The sequence below is a fragment of the Sparus aurata genome, chromosome 8 (genome assembly GCF_900880675.1).
Source record: "Sparus aurata chromosome 8, fSpaAur1.1, whole genome shotgun sequence".
NCBI lineage: Eukaryota > Metazoa > Chordata > Actinopteri > Spariformes > Sparidae > Sparus > Sparus aurata.
The window spans coordinates 33,045,474-33,064,969 of NC_044194.1; the positions used below are offsets into that span (position 1 = coordinate 33,045,474).

A 19,496-nucleotide genomic window follows, 5' to 3' on the forward strand; every position below is an offset into this window, starting at 1 on the left:
TTTCTGTCTTTTTTTTCTCATTCAAGCAGATGACGGAATCTTCAAAAATCCTAAATTTTCACACCTTTTCAAGCATATTCAAAGCTTATCATTCATACATATAAAAACTCCATTCAAACTGTGAAACATTCACAAAGATTAGGACTTTATCACCTCAACTTTTTCACAGCATTCACAGTTTTTGCACAGTCACAGTTCACACATTAGCCCTTTTTAGATAGAAAAGGTGGCACATTTGCTCCAAGTAAGGGCGGCAATGTGCCGGCCTGTCTTTCTAAAACAAATGCCTAATATTCCTCCTTTTCCAAAAGCCACCTCTGAGGTAGGCGTAAGCATGTGATGTGACGTGAAGCTCGAAGTTTGGCTGTACACGTGACACTTGTCTTTAGAATAAGAGCTTTATATTGCACCCCATTGAAGTTTAGAACTGGGTTCTTAGCGGGGGGCTTTTAATTTGAAAGTAGCGACCGTCCTTAGCTTTCCGACACAACATCAAGCTAACACAACAAAACAGCTACAGAGACCGAGGAGATGCTAGCATCTCCTGGATCTCAGTGGCTGTCTAGTTGTTCATCTTAATGTCTGTGGGTGAAATGAAGGACTGACTGCTGTGATCAGCTGTTTCTTGGTTTTAAAACTCCTTGACACCTCCGCCCACCTCACGCAGAGGCCGGCACATTTCAGCCTCGTTTTTAGATAGCAGTCGAAGCAGAAATAAGTGTACCCTTCGAGGTGGAAATTCGGCAGACCACAACAGACCCCCAATTTGCCGTCCTCTGTCTAAAACCGCGGACTGATCCGCCAAATGGACGGGCAAATTGGCGGCTTGGTGCTCTGTCTAAAAACGGCTATTGGTAACTTTTCAGCCACTTTGAGATTTTTGCATTGTGTGTATGGGATGGAATGCTGACAGCCAGAGCGGAGGAGCCAACTGACATGGGGAGGAGCTGCAAAAAATTCAGAAAACCTTGTCTTCAACTCGCCCTCCATTCCACAATTTTCACTCCAGCAAAAAAAAAAAAAAATTACATCAGCTTGTAGGTACACTTGTGCTGGTGTTACAGTGGATCTCTGGAGGCAATCGGACAAAAACTTTTGGCTCAGTCGGCGTTAAACTGACAGAACACTGACCAACTGCTGCATTAAGTCCCATTAAACTGAGAGGAAAAATACCTGGAGGCAGGCAAACACATCTACTTTTCTAAACTGCTCCAAAAGACACATTATTGGCCATACACACAAAAATTTCACAAAGTTCTCACAAGACTCATTGTTCTACCATATAATTATTTGAGTGATAGCAGTTACTGTTTTAGAGGGAGGAGCATATTAATGTGAGGTGAGCCTCAGCTAAAATCACTAAGAGTCAGCTCTCACAGTCCATTACCAGGACCAACCCGGTTACCATCACTGTGGCAACCGAGATCAACTGGGCCAACACACAGAGCCAGATTTATCAATGAGTCAGTATACACACACAAATGCAGTCAAATATGCACATGTAAGCATGCACCCATGACCACACCTTTGCACACTGACACATAGACAGCCATGCTTTAAAAGTGTGCACTCACATGCACACAAACAAACAGTATATGTCCCAACATTTTAACTAGGCTATATTTAACTATTATCTTTTCATTCATTTAAGCCAGGAACTCCATTCAAATATTTGAATGTTCCCAATCATTAATATATTGAGATTTATTGAATTTCTCAGTCCGATTCAGAGTATATAATTCATCCTCACTGTAACACCTCTGCATACTCTATCACCTGCTTTTTAACACAAATTCAAGTCAGCATTGCAGTTTGTCTCAAAACTTGTATTCTATTTTTTAATGCTTCATTCTCACCCAACTATTAGGAAGCTTCATTCTCTTCAGACAAGACTTCAAATAAATTAAAGTCACCAATTCAGTTTGGACTTAGTTTTTCAACAAATCCTTCATTATTTCACAGTTTAAATATATTCTGGACATTAATCACATTTTTCACAGCCAGCGATCCACATTTGGCTTCAGCTGGTAAACAGAGGGCATTCACAATTGCAAGTTCTTCAGGACTTGCCTTTTAGTTAATTGCGAGTGTTTGTAAAACTTTTTTGTTGACCATGCCACTTCTCTTTTTTTATATCCTCATGTGATTGACTTAAAAAAGCTGTCTAGTCTGGCTGATTAACCAACGTATATTGGTTTACTTGGGGCTGGGCATTATATTATTATATTATATATATATATTGTATTATATTAATTGATGTTGATAATTATCACGATATATAGGGATATCCTGACAAGGTATTTTGCCTCCGAGTCATTTGATTTTGAGTATCTGCCGATACCGAGTCCAGTTCCTATGCTTCTATAATACATAAAAAAATGAGGAAGAGCAAAGAAACAGATCCAGGATGTCCCTTATTTTTTTTAAATTTTATTCACCTTATTTTATCATATCACGTCCAAGCTCTTGAGCATTAGATAACTTTTTAGGGTCTGGGCAGCTAAGCTGCCAGGACATTATTGTATTCCTAGGAATTCTTTCTTTCTTTCTTTCTTTCTTTCTTTCTTTCTTTCTTTCGAGGAAGTCATACTTCCCAAGGGCGAAAACTCACCAAACTTTACAGAAATGTCCGGCCCCATGCCAGATTTACTTAATTCTAAGGACATGTCAGTATTCCTCCTGGGGGCACAATAAGCGTTTAAATTTTAAAAACTTTAAAAATACCTACAAAATCAACAGTACATGCTACAGTTTTGAAACTTTCACCAAACTGTAGCCCGAATACTGCTGCAACTTTAGTCCACTTAAACTCCTTACAAATTATGAAGTCCATCACTCAGTTTTTATAAAAACCTATCTCCTCCCACAATTTTTGCTCAATTGTCACCAAACTTGCTAGAGAGCATCTTCAGACCGTCCTCCACAAAACTTGTTTCTCGGATTTTTGATTTATCAAAAATTAAGCCTACAGTGCATCAAATGTTTTGACTGTTAACAGTACTGTAAACATATACTATCAAATTCTTGCTAAAAAACATTTTCAATCTTCCTGAAAAAAATTGAGAATATTGATGATAAAGTTGATAAAGTAAAAAAGTAAAGTAAAAACACTTGGAGTTTAAAACAAATCACCAACATTTCCATGCTGTCAAGATGCAATTTATGTATTATCAGATTTTTGTTCAGGTAATAGAATTTCTGACATTTTTGTAATCTGCCTTGAAATTAGCTCAGTGAGTTAGGGGCTGGCTCTTGGTGTCAGGGGTTGTGGGTTCGAGACCCAGTAAGGGTGGTGATGATGATGACAGATCAAAATGTCAGATGTCCTCAATATGAAACACAAGACAATTGTCCTGATGGTGGCATCACAGCAGGCCTCTAAATTAAATAAAAACAAATAGCTTGGACTGAACCATAGGTGAAAGCTAACCAAATTTTGTACAAAGGTCCAGTCTCATGCAAGATTACCTCAGCTGTAAACCCAGCCAGTAGTCCTGATGGTGGCGCTACAGCAAGCATCTAAAATTCACAACAAATCAACCTGCTAGAACTTCACACTTTCATTAAACTGTAGCCCCAATACTAAAGAAACTTTTGTACATTTAAACCTATTAAAAATTATGAAGTCCATCACTCTGTTTTTTTTTAAACTGTAAAACTTATAAACTCATAGGTGTGCGCTTTGTTTTTCTATGCACTCCGTTCCGTTATTGCCTGTTTCCATGTTTTGGATTACTGGCACGAGACCAGCGCCACTCAATGTTAAGCAGACATATTGCATTTCACACAAGAGCAGAATGTACATGTGACTATGAAATTGGCAGCCGTCGAGGCAGAACTGCGTAAGGCCCGCACTCATGCCTCACAATTTATTAATTTAGGGAGAGGGCGCTGGAAATGACTGGGTTGGAGATGAAAAGAATGAGTAGCTGCTGTTTCATGCCAAACAATATATATTGTGAGAAGTTTAAAACCACAAACTAATAAAGGATGGCGAATCATACTCAATTTGTACAAGAAAAATCACAGGAGTGTGAATCGTTGGTGAAGAAACACAAAAACTTAGAAACAAACGATTCTCAATGAAATCGGGACAAGCTACGGCATAAAACGATAACAAACATTGGAGTTACATTTTCACTGTGCTGCCTGGTATTCACATTAAATACTAGCAAGACTTATTTAGACAACACATTGAGGGATAACTAAGATATTTATGGCTGGAATTTTGCCGAAGACGGTCAATGTTATGACTTGGTGTGACAGATATACTGTGGAGAAGACAATTAATTCTGTGAGTATTCTATTAAATTATTTTCACAATTCTCCATAATTATGATAGAATAGAATAGTCTTTATTGTCATTGTACAGGAGAGTACAATGAAATTGACGGTGCTCCCGCAGCAACAAATAAAAAAAAGCAACACATAGAACAAATAGAAATTTAAATTAAAACTGCGAGCAGTGATGAACGGGCCCTCGCAGTCCGCGCGCGCGTTGGGGCGTGCCGCCGTCCAAACGCGCCGCGCTTAAGCCCCGTTGCATGGTCGTTGTTCACGGCTGGCTTGACCGCAGTCACTGCACTGGGCTGTGTGAGAAGATAGACTCAGGCTCTGCATGATCTGTTGCTGCTAAACAGGCAGCGCTGCGGGCAACAGTTGGCCTGTGGACTGTTGTTTGACCACTAATGACGTTACTTATGATAACATAACATTGCACTAGCACATAGCAAGCCTCTGTACTTAGGTCATTCAGTGTGCAGGGCCATCGGCTAACGTTATTAGCTAGCCTGCCTAACAATATGACGGCGTTAGATATCTAACACCATCACACAAATTAGTCAACGTGAACTAAGTTAGCAAGCTTCATGTTTAATTGAAATATCAAACAGAGTAGGCTAATAACATGACAGCAATCATTTTAATGCTGTAGTTAACAACTCCAGCACCACTGCTCCCTGGCTTGCTGGCGGCCATGACTTCCTTGTCTGAAAGACGTCGTTGGTGTAGCCACTTGTCACTCAAACATGTCTGACCAATGGGGAAGCACCCGTCCACTGCGGGATGTTTGTGTCAAAATAATTCAATTTTAAAAAAACGACTTCAAAACTTTTTTCACTTCATTCAAAGAAAAAATCACTTCAAATCGAAAAAAATGTTTTCAATAAAAAACAACAACACTTCAAATTATTTTATTTATTTTTTTAGGGGGGGGGATTCAATTTTATTTTTGCATTTGAACAATTTTTTCTTTGATTGAAAATATTTTTTTTGATTGAGGCAACATTTTGGGGATTGAATAATTAAGACACAAATGTCCTACCCATAATATGGCCCAAACACAACAGAGATTACTTCAATCAAAGAAAACATTTTCAATCAAAAAAAGTGTTCAAATGCAATTTTTTGAGTCTCAAATATTTTTTGCATTTAAAATCTTTTTATCTATGATTGAAAAAGTTGTTTTTTTTGATTGAAGTGATTTTTTTTTATGGGAATGTTTTTGTTGTTGTTTGAAGCCACTTCTTTTTTGATTGAATTATTAAGACACAAATGTCCTTCCCATAATAACACAAAACAGTATTACTTCAATCAAAAAAGTTGCTTTAAACATGAAAAACATTTTCAGTCAAAGAAAAACAGTGTTCAAATACATTTTTTTGAGTCTCAACTATATTTTTGCATTCAAACACTTTTTTTCTTTGATTGAAAAGGTTTTTTTGATTGAAGTGAAGGTTTTTTTCATTGAAAATATATATTTTGATTGAAGCAAACTTTTTGTTGATTGAATAATAAAGACACAAATCTACCTTCATAGGAATGCAGGACCACGGATGTGTTTGGGGTAATAACAAATACAGAGTTGTTGGACCTCTGACAGCTGTGTGACATTGATGAAAAACAGTATAATATGGGACTTTTAACCAAAGAAATCACTCAGTTGTTTAAAATGGCAGGGGCAGCCACTGTGTTCATCGTGGAAAAGTTGGTCGGAATCACTACTACACACATCTTGTTTTGTGCCACACTGACAGGGCAGACACAACACACAAATGGCATTCTTAGCAAATTGGCTTGATTGAAAAATTGTGTGCTGTGGCTTACTACCACTGACTTATCCATTATGTGGCTCTAAACATTACCCTTCAATTATTCCATGTTGTAATGTGCAATTTAGACAAAACTATCTGCAAATGCCATGTACATCTGACTATGTTTGTGATCAATGCAGATAAATGAGTGTCAAATGATGCTTCACTTGCCTCCTTTCAAAAATGTATTTATGGCAGTCTATGAATGTCATGCTTTTGATCTAAGTTCTCCTTTGTTTGCTAGTTTTTATTCCATAAAGTGCATGAAGCCACATTTTGAAGTTTCAATCAAATCTGATAAATTTGAGGCTGACTTCCTGCCATGGAATGAAATTATCTAGAGGTTATCCAGAGGTTGCTAAGTACAAAGGACACCTGTGACTTGAAAGACAACACTGCCATCTAGTGGCGACTTGTGTCACTCACAGCTTGTAGGAGCCCTAATGGAATGAGATTAAAACTAATTTATGTTTCCAGTGGGTAGGGCTATGGATATGACAGAGTATTGATGCACAGATCTATTCATGGGGACTCCCTCTCGATTCCCTCTAGATTTGGCCTAGATAGGAAATAGTATGAAGGAGTTATCAGGACTTGATGCTTCATGACGAAGGATTGTTATGGCGGGCTCCGCAACTGTCAGCAGGAATGACGCAGGATAAAGATTTCAATAACTATTCATCTTCAAGGTCAGAGGATGCTACTGAGTGACTTTGAAGTCGGTGGTGCTACATCTGTAGGAGGAGATAATTTAAGTACGAAGATTGGCATAATTCAACATGGCGGCCAAAAGCAAAATGACAGACTAATTATTGACGCTAAGATTTGTTTTGGGAGACAGCCTCTACAGTTACGAGCAGTTTGGTGTGGATAGGACATTGCATGTTGAAGTTATAAAGTCTCGATGCTTGACGGCGTGAGGACAAAATGGTTTCCACCGCACCGCCAACTTAACCTTGGCACAGCTGAATGATTTTAATAACTTTTGTTCTTCGAGGCATGAAGAAAATGACTGAGTTAATTTGAAAACTGTGGTGTTTAAGCTCCAGGACAAGATAATTTTCAAAGTAGGCATGATTTGGACAAAAATGCCGCCACACATCTAAATGACTGCTTTCCTGTTGGACTGACACTAGAAGTCCAAATGGGTTTTTTGTGCGTCCGGTCATGAGGAATATGCGTACCAATTTTCGTCCTTCTATGTTACAAGTAGGAGGCGGGGCATCACAATAGGGGGCGCTACAGAGCCCACACATCATGGCCACGCCCCATGACTACACAGATCTCATCAGGGCGACTCCCTCTGCATTCCTGAGAGATTTGGCCGAGATAGGACATTGTATGAAGAAGTTATGAGGACACGATGCTTTACGGCGAAGGATTCGAATTACCCGCTCCACTGTGGCCAGCAGGTATGACGTAGGATAAAGATTTCCATAACTTTTCATCTTCAAGGTCAGAGGATGCTACTGAGTGACTTAGAAGTCGGTGGTGTTACATCTGTAGGAGGAGATAATTTAAGTACGAAGAAGCAATATTTCAAAATTGTGGCCAAAATCAGAATGGCCGACTTAGTATTGATGCTGAGATTTATTTGGGGAGACAGCCTCTACACTTAATAGAAGTTTGGTGTGGATAGGAAATTGTATGTTAAAGTTATAAAGCCTTGATGTTTGACCGCCAGGGGAAAAAATGGTTTCCACCGCCCCGCCCACTAAAGCATGTCGCAGCTGAAAGATTTTAATAACTTTTGTTCTCCAAAGCATGAAGAAAATTACTGAGTTAATGTGAAGACTGTGGTGTTTAAGCTCTAGGACAAGATAATTTTCAAAGTAGGCATGAATTTGTCAAAAATTCTGCCACACCTCAAAATAACTGACTTCCTGTTAGAGTGAGAGTAAGCATCCAAATGGGTTTTTTGTGCGTCTGGTCATGATGAAGGTGCGTACCAATTTTCGTCCTTCTATGTACAAGTAGGAGGCGGGGCATCACAATAGGGGGCGCTACAGGGCCCACGCGTCACCGCCACGCCCCATGACCACACAGATCTCATCAGGGCGACTCCCTCTGCATTCCTGAGAGATTTGGCCGAGATAGGAAATTGTATGAAGAAGTTATGAGGACACGATGCTTTACGGCGAAGGATTTGAATTGCCCGCTCCACTGTGGCCAGCAGGTATGACGTAGGATAAAGGTTTTAATAACTTTTCATCTTCAAGGTCAGAGGATGATACTGAGTAACTGTGAAGTCACTGGTGTTACGTCTGTAGGAGGAGATAATTTAAGTACGAAGATTGGTAATATTTCAAAATGGCGGCCAAAATCAAAATGGCCAACTAAATATTGATGCAGAGATTTATTTGGGGAGACAGCCTCTACATTTATGAGCAGTTAATGTTAATGTAAAGACTGTGGTGTTTAAGCTCTAGGACAAGATAGTTTTCAAAGTAGGCATGAATTGGACAAAAATGCCGCCACACATCTTGTCCTAGAGCTTAAACACCACAGTCTTCACATTAACTCAATTATCATCCTCTGACCTTGAAGAAATCATTCAGCTGTGTCATACCTGGTGGGCGTGACGGCGGACACCATTTTTCCCCTTTGCTGTCAAGCATCAAGTCCTTATAACTTCCACATACAATGCCCCATCTCCACAGATTTCCTCATAAATGTAGACAGTCTCGCCCTGAATACATCTACACATCCATTTTGAATTTTGCGGCCATCATGAAATATTATCGTACATCATACTTTCACGTCTTCCTCCTACAAATTGGACACCACAGACTTCACAGTCAGTCAGTATACTCCTCGGACCATGCCAATGACACGCTAGGAAAATGTTCATCCCACGTCATACTTTCTGGCCGGGGCGGTGCCCGCCATTAAAATCCTTCGTCATGAAGCATCAAGTCCTAATAACTTCTTCATACTATTTCCTATCTCAGCCAAATCTCTCAGGAATCTAGAGGGAGTCCCCATGAATAGATCTGTGCATCAATACTGTGTCATATCCATAGCGCCACCCACTGGACACAGAAAGTCAGACAAACATCATCCGATTGACATGAAGTTCACTGCTTGTTTTCTCCCCGTCATGACATGCCTGTAACAGGTGAGCGCGCAGTCCGACAAAGCCGCAGCCCGACACGCGCAGACTGCGAGGGCCCGTTTATCACTGCTTGCATTTTTTTTTTTTTCAAACATATATTTTTTTGAAATTTTGTTTTCACAACACCATGGACAAACACACCTGCAAAAAAAAAAAAAAAAAAAAACCTGGGCAAACATCACACACAAACAGCACAGTCATACAAATCACATCCATCCCTCACCCCACATCTCCATCACGAGAGGATCACACCCGTTATGTTGGCTTAGCAAGAAACTGGGATGGAAATAGTGTGACAAGTTCTGCATCCATATACACATATGATGGGCTAAAATGTTATATGTGCGCATGAGCATGCATTTACACAGTAATGAATAGACATAAAATATGAAAAATGTTAATAATATAAAAAACCCCCCCAAAAAAAAACAAAAAAACAACAACAAAAAAAAAACAAGGGGGATCACAGCCACAATAACATTCAAGTCCGTTCACCGCTCCCTCCATCACTCCGTATATTTCCATTTTCCAGGAAATTATAAAAAACTTTCCAAATACTTTTCCAAAACCTATCGATCTTGTTTTTTGTGAAATAACTTATCTTTTCTAGTGCCATATAGAAGGTCACTCCGTTTAACCATTCCAAAACACTACAAACAGTTGTTTTTTTCCACGACCTAGCAATGCACCTTTTAGCCTCTAGAAGGCACATATCAATTAAAGATTTTTTGTCATTAGTTATCACAAAGTTGGCAGGGTAAATATTTAAGATGCATAACTTAGGGTCAGTGGGCATAACTCTGCCAATAATATGACCAACAGTGTTCAGTACCTCATTCCAGAAGCGTGCAACCTGTGGACAGCTCCACATACAATGAAACAGTGACCCCTTCTGGTGGTTGCATTTAATGCATGTGTCGGAAATATTGGGGTTGAAATGATGTAGCTTGACAGGAGTAATGTACTGTCTACTCAGCCATTTATATTGTAACAGTATAGAATTTGTGTTTGCAGGCTGTTACACTGCCTAGATAGAACATAATTTCTGATCTGAAGATATTTGAAAAAATGTTTTGTAGGAATGCCATATTTGAATGCAAGATCTTTAAATGACATAAATTCTTTTCCATCGTACAAATCAGATATTTTAACTAGACCTTTGGAGGACCAAAGTTTAAAACCTAGGTCTGCCCTGCCTGGGTGAAAGTCATCATTACCAAAAATGGGTGTGAATTGGGAAAGTCGTTTTGTCATACCCAAGTAAACACTGGCATTATGCCAAATCTTTATTGTATTTTTCAAGAAAGGATTTTTGGTATTTTTAAGAAGCTTTTTTTTATCTGCCGAATACATGTACAAATATAATGGCATAGTGATATTCTGGGAATCCATTGCAACCCAGGTTTGGGGTGGTCATTAACAAAATAAAACATACCGGCCCTAATTTGCGCTGCCCAAAAGTACCATAGGAAATTCGGCACTTGCAGACCACCTCTGTCATATGGCAGATATAACAAGGAGAGTCTAAGTCTAGGCCGTTTGTTATTCCAGATGAAATTTGTAAATGTTTTGTTAAGCAATTTAAAGAAGGAAGGAGCTGGAGAGAGTGGAATTGACTGGAAGAGGTATAAAAATTTACTTAAAATTGACATTTTTAGGGTATTAACGCGTCCAATTAAGGATATGGGTAATTTGGCCCATCTATTTATCAATTTTGTGACGTTATCCATAAGGGGGTCATAATTTGCTGAAATAATTTTGTCAAGAGTAGGGGTAATTTGGACACCCAGATAAGTAAATCCTTGTTTTGACACAGTAAATGGTGTAGAGATCAGGGGACTATTTCTCTCACTTTCTGTCAGAAACATTATCACTGATTTACTATTGTTTATTTTATTTCCTGAAAAGGTACCAAATATTCTCAACAAGTTCAGTAGACTAGGTAGTGTTTTCTCCAATCTGGAACAGAATAAAATGATGTCATCTGCGTACAATGAGATACGATGTTCTATTTCTCCGACTCTAATTCCTGTAATATCAGCATGCTTGCGAATTGTCATGGCAAGTGGCTCAATAGCCAGAACGAAGAGCAAGGGAGAGAGGGGACAGCCCTGTCTTGTTCCTCGGTTAAGCCTAAATGGCATTGGAAGCCCCGTCTGCCCTGTGCAAATCCACTCTGGTCCAAATGGACCAATTGAGGTAAGATTTGTTCCAACCTCCTCGCCAGCACTTTGCATAAAATCTTAAGGTCGTTATTTAGAAGCGAGATCGGTCTATAGGACCCACACTGGGTTGGTGTCTTTCCAGGCTTCAATAACAATGAAATTATTGCTGTGTTTAGCGAAGGAGGGAGGGATCCATTATCAAATGATTCCTTGTACATATTAAATAAAGGCAGTATTAATTTTGATTTAAAAATTTTATATATTTCAATTGGAATTGCATCTGGCCCTGGTGCTTTACCTCCCCCCAAGCCAGATATGGCCTCAGATATTTCCCCAGTCTCAAGGTTTTGGTTTAATGGGTCTAAGAGTTCTTTATCTACTAGGTCAAAATTTAGTGTATCCAAAAAATCTTTTTGTCGACTTGGGGCTGAGTCTAAGTACTCCGAGCCATATAAGTTCTGGTAGAAACATTGAAAAGTGTCATTTATCTCTTTTGGGTCTGAAGTTGTATCTCCTGCATCTGTCAAGATAGAGTTTATTGCCTTCTCGGTTTGCATCTGCTTTATGCGCCAGGCAAGTAACTTACCCGCCCTCTCTCCGTGTTCATAATATGATTGTTTTAATCTCATCAAGCTTTTTGTCGCCTTATTTGTCGACAAAACATGATACCTCGCTTTCAGTTTGTTAAGTTCCATAATAAGTGGGCGGTTGGGGTTTTCAAAAATTTCGGCCTCAGTTTCGTGAATTGCTTTTTCAAGTTTCTCCATTTCTAATCTTTGAGATTTATATCTAAAGCTGGTAACACTTATCATTTGGCCTCTCAGAAATGCTTTAAATGCTTCCCACCTCACAGATGCAGTTGTCTGGTTAGTGTTGCTTTCAAAATACAAATCTATTTGTCTTCCAATATACTCTATAAAGCTTGGGTCCCTAAGCCAGAATGATTGTAGGCGCCAACTAGGGGAAGGCAGTACCACATTCGAAAATTTAATACGAAGCGACGTTGGAGCATGGTCTGAGATTACAATACTATCATACCAGCATTTTGAAATTTTTGGAACCAACTCTGCCGAGACCAGATAATAATCAATTCTAGAGAAGTTCTGATGAGTGCCGGAGTAACATGAAAAAGTCCTCTGGTTAGAGTATTTACTTCTCCATACATCTACCAGATTAAAATCTTTTATGCACTGAAGCAGTTCTTTTCTAGTCAAAGGGTGAGAGGTGTCAACACCGGTAGATGTATTCCATTCCGGTTGGAGTGTACAATTAAAGTCTCCACCTATGATAATTTGGCCAGGAAGAGCGGCTAATATCAGGAAAAGCTGTGTAAAAAAGGTTGGATTATCTGTATTTGTCCCATATACATTAACCAAATTTACTCTGACTGAAAGAAGTTTACATTCAATAATAATGTACCTGCCAAATCGGTCTTCAGTGACTCGTATAAGGTTAAAGGGCACAGCCTTGTGTATAAGAGTTATTACCCCTCTTGAGTTAGAGCTACTGGAGGCTGAAAACACCTGACTAGGCCATCTTCTCCTCACCCCCATTACATCCTCTGAGACTAGATGAGTCTCCTGGAGAAAAATTATTTTGGCTTTAAGCTGCCGGAGCCTGTCCATAACCTGTTTAAGTTTGACAATTTTATTTAGTCCTCTCACATTCCAGGATGTGAACTGAAGATCAGAAGCCATAGTTGAGAACTTTCACTTCATTAATGCCCTGACAGATATATGTAAAGTGGCTGCAAACATAAATAGAAAATACATTAAAAAATACAAGAAAAAAAACAGAAGACAAAAACAAATCCCCACACAATATCAAAGAAAAAATGTAAACAAGACAATGTACTTCCCCAACTGAAATACACCCACCCACCCCAAAGTACACACAACCAAAGGAGCTCTAAACTGAGCTCAGTCATGGTGCTGCGCTGTTCCACCTGAGCAAGCATCATAGTGTAGGAGACACTACTTTGATAAATATTTGATAATTAATCACTGGCGATTAATTTACACTCGTTTACAGGGCACCACCTCCGATATTTGAATTCTAAACTAATCTCGGAGGTAATTAGTTAAGATATCAACTGTCCAAGTTTGGTAGACAGATAAATCATCAATCTCAAATGAATCTTGTTTAATTTCAGTGTCTATTTGTTCCTATTCTGAAGCAGTGAATTCTTTCCGCGATCCCATCAATCTCTACTTCCAATTAAACGTGCACAGACAACGACATAAGATTAAATATGTTTATTAACTAAATAAATGCAGATTAAATGACATGAGATAAATTCAAACGGGTAACAAAGTAACAGAAAGTGTGAAGACTGGAATGAATTATTGACTGGATGGATTCAGACAATGGTGGATTTTGACATGGAACCGTTAATTCGCGACTACGGGATTAATTTCTAATGGAATTATATGGGAGATGTTTTGGATTTATGATATATATATTCTGTATATATATATCTCAGTGGGTTGAGCTGGTGGACCAGTGATCAGAAGGTCGCTGGTTCGAATCCCCGGCTCCCCTGGGGTGGGACTGAGCTACATGCCGAAGTATCCTTGAGCAAGATACTGAACCACAGAATTGCTCCTGATGTGCAGTTGGCACCCTGTAGGGCAGCCACTGCCATCAGTAAGGGTCCTGCAATGAGCTGGCGACTCGTTCAGGGTGTACCCTGGCCTTTGCCCATAAGTCAAACTGGATTTGGCCCCAGTAAGCCCCGCAACCCCCCACGGGGGGATAAAAAGCGGCAACATCCCGCAACCCTGAAGGAAAAGCGGAAAAGAAAACGAACGAAAAAAAGAAAACGATATTCGAAGCTTTCACAAACACCAACTCTGATTTCATTCACATGTGACTCTTGTCGTGTGTGGAGTTCTTAGCCTACTATTGTTTGAAGAGGGGAGATGATCCAGAATCCGGGCTCTCTGGGTCAGCTTAGATGCAGAAGCCGTGTCCGTCCAGCCACAGGATGATGGCGAGGCAACCCCTGGTGACGTAGTGTTACCGGCACAGCAGGGATTCCGTCTGAGCTCTTTGCGGCCTGTCGGCTTCCGTACCGCTGGAATTTGATGCCGTCTCGGGCCGAACTCCCTCTGCCCAGCGAAGTGTCTCGCTTGAGATCGCTGCAGGCGGTTCTGCTGTGGATATGTTTCTTCACGGCTTCTTGAGCAGTTTAACTGCACCGACTTCGTGATGGCTTAAGAGTTATCAGAGTCTCGATAGAATTGGTGATTACGGAGCTCCGAATATATATTGAATTGACTTCTTGCGTAAAAATAACTGGGAGAGAAATGCCGGCCGGACAATCCTTCTCTGTTACTAAATACAAGAAAACAAAAATGGTTTCTTTGGCTTTAAGTACGATACTCTAACAATGAGCAAATATCACAAAAATAAAAGAATCAATTTCGTTCTTGCTCGAATTTCACAGAAAAAATCTTTTCAGAATAAAAGAGCTTCACCGGGAGAGGTATCTCGCAAGTGGCTCAAATCTCTGGAGGTTACTAAGTCTCAGAGCTTCAAAAATCTGGCAAAGTATGGAAATTAACTTGAAAAATAGGAAGTTGCGCGTACTAAAATTAAAGTAAGTACGAAAGTGGCAAACGAAAGCAAGCGAAGAATGCAAAGAGTTTTTTCAGGAGAAGAGAAGAGAGTGAGCAGCGGGATACATGGGCTTTTAATGTTTTAACCGGGGGCGGAACTGAGGGCGGACTCGGGCGGACTGGTCAAGTTGTTTCCTCCGGCGACGTCATAGCTCATGTTACCGATTTCTCACTTGTTGAATCAAACTAATGATTTGATAAAGTTTTAAATCGCAACTGACTATGTGCTGAAATCCACCATGGTCTCACATTAACAATTGTTATGGAAATATAAAAGAACACAATTGAAGTTGCCTAATAGGCAAAAGACAAATTATTGGTTAAAATACAACACAAATACAAGCACATAATCATTAAAGGCACTAATGGCTCAAGAATATCTCATACATTGACGGTTTATACTTCCCAGACATGTATCAGATTAAAAGAAATCGTCTAAATACTTAGAAATAGATGATAAAATAGAACATTCCATTAGTATTGGCCTTTGAAATTATACCAAAACTTACCAGGAGGTGGTACTCTAGCTCCACCAAAATATTGACATTAACCCTGTGATTCTTAACATAAGTTTTCTTTAACTAACACAAATGAGAGACAGAGCATGTTTGAGGTCTCATTTAGCTAGTTAAAGATAAACTGTCAAAAAGAAAATGAGTTTGTAATCTAATGTTTTTTTTCAGTATTACAGGAGAAATCAAGGCTTTTGGTTTCTTTAAAAATGAATGTGGAGACACCCTGCCGGGTTTGAGTGTCGTAACTTATGGGATGACATCTTTATAGTACATGCCAGATGTGGGCCTTTCCTTTGGTGATAAGCAAGTTGTAACAAAGGATAAACCTGATGTTCTCCAGTGATTGAATTGGCACTGAATGTAAACAGTCCGTGGAAGAGTAGACAGGCACTGATGTATCCCAGGTATTGATTAAGTCCTTTCTGAGCCTGATTGTCCATAGGTTTGTTATGAGAGGCTCTAATAAGGCCAGAGTGTGAGAGAGAGAGCAATAAAAGGGTCAGGACTCTCTCTAGGCGGGGGAAGGAACAGAATCAGGAGGTTATCTGGTGATTCCACATGAGAACTCAGCAGACTGTCCTTTCTCGCAGGCGAAAAATGCATATAGCTGGATCACATGCTGTTTTTGTCAACAGTATAGTGTCAAAGAAAAGGGGGCAAAGGAAGTACAGTATCCAGGACACCACAATATGGCAGGGAGTAGGTGAGAGGTGAGATGGACACTGACATGCCACTCACACCTCCTGTGGTGAGAGAAACAGAGGATGATGGCTGGTTCCTACAATAGGAGGAGCAGCGTGCCCGGCAATCAGCATGGAGCCCCCCCGTTAGCCTCCGTACTGCAGTATCGTAGGCAACAACAGTCAAGCAGACAAAGTTCAATCAGCAGGGCTAGTCATGCGGCCAACATGGTAATGACATATTGAAGCTTAAATGGGCCAGTCAAAATAATGCAAGACCGAAATGTATTGCAAAGTGCGTGCTGTGGTGATATACCTCAGTTTACCCACATTCCCCCTGTTGCTGGCTCCTCATTTCCTTCACAAAATCCTCCGCCGTCCTCACCACGTCAAAAGTGTGGCGTTTCCCCTTGTAGGTAATCAAAAGTGTAGCCGGGTGAGCGACTCCATATCGCAGGGTCGGGATGGAGAGGGCAGCCAAGTCTTTTTTCACTGGGTCCAAGGCTTTCCTGTGTTTGAAAAGGTCAGCGGAGACGTCAGGGAAAACATTATTCTCTGGTTGTCCAGCAATATGGGTCCCTTCAGTCTAGCTGCATTCATGATCCGTGTCTTGTCCGCGAAGTTCAGTAGCTTCATTATCACCACCCTGGGCCGTGCGGATTGCTGTGGTCCAGCTCCATTAGACATGCTAGCCTCGTTAGCTTTACAGAGCCTGTGGGCCCGCTCGATTAGCAGGGGTCCAGTGAAAGTGTCGGCACCAAGCACCTTCAGGAGCCATCCCTCAAGAAACACGCACATGTCAGTCCCTTCCTTTCCTTCGGGAATGCCTACCAGGCGCAGGTTGGACCGTCAGCTGCGGTTTTCGAGGTCGTCAATCTTGAACGCTAGCTCCTTAATAGTAGCCTTCATGGCCATGTTGCCCGCTAGCAGCGATGTGATGTCATCTTGGTTGGTGGAAAGTCTGTCCTCAGCCGCCGTCACACGTAGTGTAATCGCCTTCACGTCAGCTGTTAGCGCTTGCATCGCATTTAAGAGCCCATCAAACCTCAACACAAAGTCATCCCTCAATGCTTGAATTGCAGTCAGAATTTTGATAGAATCAGTTCCAACGTTAGTCCCCGAAGCTGCTTCGCTAGCGCAGCTAGCTTCTTCGTTAGCTTCATCTGAGGGGCTCAGCGTGGAGTCAAATGTCAAAAGTTTTTGCGTCAGCTTTTTTGATTTCGGTAGTCGTTATATTAATGAAACTGGAGGTAAATGCACAAGTTAATTAAGACTGCTTAGATGACCACTTTGAGCAAATTGACCGGAGGAGCTCCGAAACACGACTGCTCAGCACTGCACCATAACCGGAAGCTGCTTGCAGTTTTAATGTTGTTTTTATAGTTGTAACCTACAGCTTTATAGACTAAATAACTACATACATCTTTTCACCACTTTAAAGTTGTTGCAGTCCAGTTGTTTGAGGCTCTTCTTTGTTTGGGGTTGACTTTCAATACCTCAAGACTGATTGCAGATTGGAAGCAGCTTGGGGCTTTTCCCTCCCAGCCAATCATGGGGTGATGACACCCTTTTTGTGAAGGCTTAAAAGATTTGGGGAATGGCACACAGGTGGCTCTCACTCTCATTCTGAACCTGTCCCTGATCCATTGATAACTGTGACTGTGCGCGACTGTGGGAGCAAGATGGCGCCGCTGTGTGTTGCCGGCCGCCTGCTGCTTCTACAATGGCTGATGTTTCTGTTGTTTATAACCCTACTTAGAGGTTGTCAGGCACTTGCACGCCTTAACTAGTTTTAATTACAGCTTTTCGAAAAAGCTGCATTCTACAGTTTGACCAGCAGGAGGAGTCAAGAGCCATGGGACATGATTGCAAGGTCGCTGGAAAAGGATATCTAGAAATTACGGCTCACTTCCTGAGATGTATACATATATCCTAATAATTACGGCTTTTAAACTTGTATTTAACGAGGTCCTTATAATTACGAGTTTAATGCTTGCATTTATGGACGTTAGTCGACAACCCCAATGCAGTCTCTTGCAAGGTCCCCATGCCCAGGCTGTGCTCTGGGGTGCCAGACTCTCCCTCAGACCCGCCACTCAAGAAGGATATAACTGTCCTTGTAATTACACCTTCGAAACTTGTATTTATGGACTCGCTTTTGGCGCTATGGCAGCACCCTCCATATGGGCACTTAGTGTCCCCAAGCAATATCTTGCAAGGTCCCCATGCCCAGGCTGTGCTTTGGGGCGCCAGACTCTTCCTCAGACCCGCTACTCAAGAAGGATATAACTGTCCTTGTAATTACGGCTGCGAAACTTGTATTTATGGACTTTGGCTTCTGTCACTCAGCCACCAAGCAGCCTCCAGCAAGCCTTACTCTCACTTAGAGGCAGTGGACCAAGATAGGAGAACCAGGGGCACAAAACTTTAAATGGAGTACCAGGGGCACGAAACTCTGGCCGGTGCGGCTATTTGTGTGTAGCCAGGGGAGGGGTGCTTAAGAGTGGGTGCACAGGTCCGGCTGGTGGGCAAGGTCCCTGGAGGGGGCTGCTTAGGATGAAGGGTGCCAAGAAGCCAGCCTGGTCTTCTTGGGCTTTGAAGGGGCTATTGGTAGGCAGCCAGAGTCCATGAACACAAGTTTGGAAGCCGGGATTATAAGGAGAGAACCAGAGGGAGGGGGGTGAATGTGGAGCTTGTTATCCCACAGAGAGTGCTCCAAACCTGCGTAAAGATCCAGGGATAGAGGGGGTGAATGTGGAGCTCTTTATCCCACAAAGAGTGCTTCAATCCTAGGTAACTCCATGTAAACATCACTCAGGTCCTTATAATTACGACTTTGACACTAACTGTCCTTGTAATTATGGCATTGAAACTTGTATTTATGGACTTTGGCTTCTGTCACTCAGCCACCAAGCAACCTCCAGCAAGCCTTACTCTCACTCAGAGGCAGTGGACCAAGAATGGAGTACCAGGGGCACATAACTTTAAATGGAGTACCAGGGGCACGAAACTCTGGTTGGTGCGGCTATTTGTGTGTAGCCAGGGGAGGGGTGCTTAAGAGTGGGTGCACAGGTCCGGCTGGTGGGCAAGGTCCCTGGAGGGGACTGGTTAGGATCAAAGCTGCCAAGAAGCCAGCCTGGTCTCCTGGGGCTTGCTGGAGGCTTCTTGGGGGCTGTTGGTGAGTAGCAAGAGTCCATGAATACAAGTTTGGAAGCTGGGATTATAAGCAGACAAAAATAGGGAGGAGGGATGTGGATAGTGTAGCTCACACAGATTGCTCGAATCCTGGGCAAAGAACCAGGGATGGAC

At 41.3% G+C, this 19,496-nt stretch overlaps 1 protein-coding gene across 2 annotated transcripts in view; it reads left to right on the forward strand.

The window, feature by feature from the left end:
• Positions 1–19,496, forward strand: part of enc2 (ectodermal-neural cortex 2) — a 160,606-nt gene that overhangs the window by 9,822 nt on the left and 131,288 nt on the right. The window lies entirely within an intron of this gene.